Source organism: Meleagris gallopavo, chromosome 4 (genome assembly GCF_000146605.3).
Source record: "Meleagris gallopavo isolate NT-WF06-2002-E0010 breed Aviagen turkey brand Nicholas breeding stock chromosome 4, Turkey_5.1, whole genome shotgun sequence".
Classification (NCBI taxonomy): Eukaryota; Metazoa; Chordata; class Aves; order Galliformes; family Phasianidae; genus Meleagris; species Meleagris gallopavo.
Window position 1 is genome coordinate 53,828,611 of NC_015014.2, and position 5,136 is coordinate 53,833,746.

The following is a 5,136-nucleotide window of genomic DNA, read 5'->3' on the forward strand; positions in this document are numbered from 1 at the left end:
AAAAAGAGCTGAGGATAACCAGTTTTCAGGAAGCACAGTTGTAAGCAATTCTCCTGTGCTTCCCACCCGGTTGGAAGGGGCAGACCTTGGGCTCATTCAAGAGCTAGCCTCCAAAAGGTGAATGTTTTCTGGATGAGGGTTGTTTTTTGAGAAGTAGTCTTCTATAGCTAGAGAGACTATCACCAGTTGGGTGAGTTAAGATTTTCAGTGTATGCTTATTGATGTCTCCAATAATGTTTTCAATGTATTGCAAGGGTCTTATTGGAGGTAAGTACAAATTTTTTTGCTTAGTTTTCAATGAAGTTCTGAGACCAACAGTTGTTAGATTTAGGCTAACGATACCTTGTTGCTGTTAATAGAGTGACTTTAACAGAGTCTTGCGCAACACTTACTGACCTTACCTTGATTCATGAAGGCTAAGGTACCTCGAAGTTACATAGGCTGCTTTCCACTACTCATTGGGTTTAAGCAAGGTAGGAGTGGAAGGTGCTGTGCAGAATGGACCTAAGCACATTGCTAAGGGCATTTCCAAGATGATATCAGAGGAATGGGAAGCTGAGATCATGCTATGACCAGTCGTATTGACTATACTGGCTGCTTTCTTTCATACTCACTGTTGTGGTATTCAGTCAGACTTGCTGGAATTAAATTTCCTGTCATGTTGATTTATTTTGCATTCATCAAAGGGAGCTAAGATTTTTAGGTAACTAAAATTGGAGATATATTTTAATTTCACACTTGAGCATGGGAATTGCATCTTTTGTGAAGATGGAAATTTACTGCTATCAACTGCTATTTCAGTTTCCTACTGACAATATCATTAGCTCGTATTAATACCCTTTCTTCTCTCAGTGAGGCTTATGTATACTAAAGCCTGTGAATCCACGTTGCTTTATGATGTAGATGAACAAAAACAGAACTGTAAACAGAGCATCAGTTCTCACTGCAGTGACTTCTGATGCAGGACTACTCAAAAGTTTTTTTTTAAAGCACTTTTGTTTCGTCTACTTATGGCATTTATGTAGTGAATGTACACTTGCAGCAATCTTGACTTTTTATTATTTCTCCTTGCCAATGTTATTTTATATCAAGATTATAAATAGTCTCTTTAATATATATTGTAAAGTCAAGTATAAAGCTTATGCATTATATATATTTATGCTAAGTGAAAGTTATTTTGGTCTACCACAATGCAAACTATTATCCTCGTAACTTATATTTCTCCTGTTCATTTCTTCATTTCTTCTCTTTTTTTAAAGGAAAATTTAAATGAAGTTGGTTCTTTAAATAAGTTGTATCTTGATTAAAGTTTACCCAATTTTCTTATACAATGCTGTTCTTTTTTTTCTGGAGGTTTTTTTGTAACCTAAAATAATAAACCTCTGGGATCAAAAGTTATAAAATATTAATGAGGGCTAGGTTGTTTCAGAGCTTGTATGGAAGCCTTCAAATATCTTTAAGGTGTTATGGGAAGATTGTGGCTTTTATTTAATCAATGAATGGTTCTTATTCAACTTCTTTATGATGTTTTTGCAAGACATTATTGTATTCATGCAGGACAAATCCCAAAAATAAGCTCTTAATACACTTAGTCAAAACATCAATATTTGAATGCTTTTTTCCAGGTTAGACTGAAAATTTGAAATTGTTCAGATGTGGACTGCCATGAAAAACTTCTTGCGTAATTAGTCTCTGCTACCTTATCCTGCCATTCTTTCTCCATTTGCTTGTAACTGTTGAAACAACTGCAATGTGTTTGTTAAGTGTGAGAAAGAAGGTGAAAAAACCGTGAGGTTGTCTTTTTGTACTACTGGTGGAGCTGCAAAATGGATGCTCTGAATTTGCAGAGAAGAATTAGCTACTTCTAATCTGAGAGGTTGGGTCTTCTGGATATCAGATTTGGAAGCAGAGACAAGTACCACTCATTCAGAACTGGATGCCAAGATACTCTTGCAGCTAGGCCTTAACTTTTCTCTCTCCTTAACGCAAAGGATAGCTTAGCTTGTTAGCTCTGAGAAGACATATAGCATTTATCCCCTCACGTTTTGTGAGGAGCACAGAGGTCACAGCTGAAACCTAAAGGTTATAGCACCTGTTCTAGAGGAAGGCCCACATAATCTAGGAGCTCTTTACAATTTCTGAAGTGATCTGAGCATCATGAGACAGATCTCCAAAGGGATTTAGATATTGAAAATGTCAAGGTTTTCTGATGACTAAGCATTTAAAAAAAAATCTGTATCTTTGGCAATGGAAACCCTTTAAATCTAGCATCCCTTAAAAATGCATTTAGATTTAACAGTAGATAGGAGGTCTGTGTTCAGGAACTTAATTCTCTTTCGAAAGTGGACTTCAGATTCTTAATTCACTCACTTTTGAAATATGATTTTTTTTTTTCTTTCCTTCCAACTGTTTCTTTCACTTATGTTGTTCTATAAATCTAAAACTGAAAGAATTTATAGCACAGTTATATCACAAGTGCTGGTTTGATTTCTAGCCTACATGTAAAAGCTGAGTAACGCTTCTAACATTTTGAGGTTGGGATATGGAATCAGACTTTATTTATCTACCTATGCCTTTTGAAGACAAACTATTCTATCTTACTGAAATACATAATCATGGTATGCCAGACATCAGTGCTGTGAAACATCATCTGCACCCATTTCTTTATGTTATAAATCCTAGATTAAAGAGTAGTAGCAGTTAAAAGATAAAGAATAAATTGTGTATTACTGAGCTGTATATGTGGGTCTGATTCTCATTCTTACTGTGATCCATTTATACTGGCGGTAAAACATGGTTCTCAGCTGGATGCAAATCTGTTCTGCAAGAAGTTCTACTTCACACTAAACTTGTACTCCTTGAGAGCATAGGCTGTTCATATAAGAATCATTACTTGTTACACAGGTATGTATATATAATGGTAATTGTTTACATGAATACAAGAGAGTTCATATAACATAAAAAGATATGTGAGGCTTATCTGTATTAAAACATTATCTATGTGATATTTGTAGGCAGGTGAAAACTCTTTCATACTTTGTTCGTTGTGTTTGTCCTCCAGGCTATCTGGGAGCAGTGTGAGCTTGATTTGTGGAACATGAAGAAAAAGCTACCTATCTCTAGTCAGAAGTAAGTTGTGTAAGGTTGAGAAGGTTGAGTTTGGTGGTTTCCTAGCTAAATTCAGTAGCTCCTAGACAAACCAGCAGAAGCCACTAACAGTTCTGGGCAAACTACTAAATGCACACCCTCGGAGTGAAAACAAGTCATGTCTTACCTGCAGAGAAGCCTGCTCTATGTATTGTTCATTTTTTTTAAACTATTTTTAGTGAATCTGACTCTTTAACTATTCACTGTGTTATTACACAGATACATGACTTCTGTGAATGGGTAAACTGAGACCTACACATTCAAAGTAGTGTTCTTCAATTCATTGCACTGATTCATCAACTGAACACTAGCCAAAGGATATCACAGTGGGAGTTGTTGTTTATAACTTCATCTGGGCCTGTACCTGTTATGTGGGAGGCTTCTACAAGCTCTTTTAAGTTGTATTCTTCTTATATTGACATCCCTGCTTTCCGTATGTTTTTAGACACTGCAATATGAATTATGCTTATTATGGATATGACAGCCAAATCTATTTTGCTCTTACAAGTGATGTGCCAAGACAGTCTCTGTTCTGTCAGTAAGCACTGCCAAAGTACAAATGCATATGGCAGCAAACCTTTTTCAAGTTAAAACAGAAATGTTGAAAACTGACTTGACTAATTTATCAAAATTGCTTCCTGACTCTCCTGGGTTTTTTATTCTGGCTGCTACAAGACATCCTTCTACAATGCAACTGGAAACTCTTTGGAACGAAGTCAATATTTTCATTCATATTTCATGTTAACTCTGGACCCGAACATTGTAAGGTGCTAAATCTTCTTGAAAGGGTGACAATCAGTGCTTTCCAACACAGAGACTGTGGTCTAATGGTGTGCTACCATGATCTTGGATTTTGTGCAATTACTTATACAAAATTGGTCTGAGGTACTATTAACACAAATTTGACAGTTTATCTTTATTCTTCCTTCTCAATGTATACAAATGCACCTGCGAGATCAGTGGAGAGAAAGAATAAAGGAAGAATAAATCCCAGTTCCTTTACTTTCTACCAAATTTTAAATCTTAACATTGGGGATACTGCTTTCCTCTGTCCTTCTCACAGAAGCTCAGTTGCTGGATTAAAGCAGGCCTGGGGCATGGTTGCTCCATGGCTCACCATACAGGAGTGCTGCTTTGCTCCATTTCTGTTTAACACTCGCATTTATCCCTGTTTTCATTCTGAGAACCAGATGGCTCAGTGCTGTTGTCCTTCAGCCACTGGGGAACTATTACTCAGCAGTTCCATGCTCTATGAGGCTGACTTGAAAAGCGTTCTTCTTCAGGAGTCGTTTGCTATGTTGCTTTCTAACTGGATTCAGTGATAAAGCTCTTCAGTGCCTTTAGATGCTCATGAATGTTGCTGTCATGTTTCTTACCTCCACTAGCTCTATTCAGTATACAAAGGGCTCCTTTTTATAATCATCTTATAGGTTTCTTTTGTATAGCGAATCAATTAGTTAAACACACTTTCACTTTGTGTGGATTAGGCATCCCGCTAGGTAATGGCTGTTTTTGAATGTGAGTGGATCCTGAATTTCTGTAGTGGAGTAGCTGTGACATTTCTGATAAGCAATGACACTGTAATATCACATAACTTGTACCACAATGAAGGCTTAAGTTACCTTTCTTATTCTGAAGTTTCTTGTGCAAGAATGAAAAAGCCAGGTCTGCCTGGCATGTGTGTTTAGCATTTTTGAAATTAGTGTTTTTAGGTACTGCTGTCTGCAACCCAAATCCTTAGCTGGTACAAATCATCATAGGCTCTGTTTTCTTCAAATATAATACTGATTTACATTAGTCAAGGGCACAGCTAGGATCTCTAAAGAGTAACCACTATAAAGCAGTGAATATCTGAGTTTTATTAATTTAGATCATGATCCAGCAGCATTTCTTATAATCCTCACCTTAAGGCCTTTCTGAGATCTAGTAACTAGAAAATTAGATGTACTTGATCTCTGCATGGGAATACCTTCAGTGGACAATCCCACT

At 36.7% G+C, this 5,136-nt stretch overlaps 1 long non-coding RNA gene across 1 annotated transcript in view; it reads left to right on the forward strand.

Moving 5' to 3' along the window:
• The first annotated feature begins 78 nt into the window (after positions 1-78).
• LOC109367577 overlaps positions 79-5,136 on the forward strand; it is an 8,656-nt gene continuing 3,598 nt past the window's right edge. Inside the window, exons 1-2 of the long non-coding RNA XR_002114774.2 lie at positions 79-267; positions 3,062-3,129. This is a non-coding gene — a long non-coding RNA (uncharacterized LOC109367577). The remainder of the gene's footprint in view (positions 268-3,061; positions 3,130-5,136) is intronic.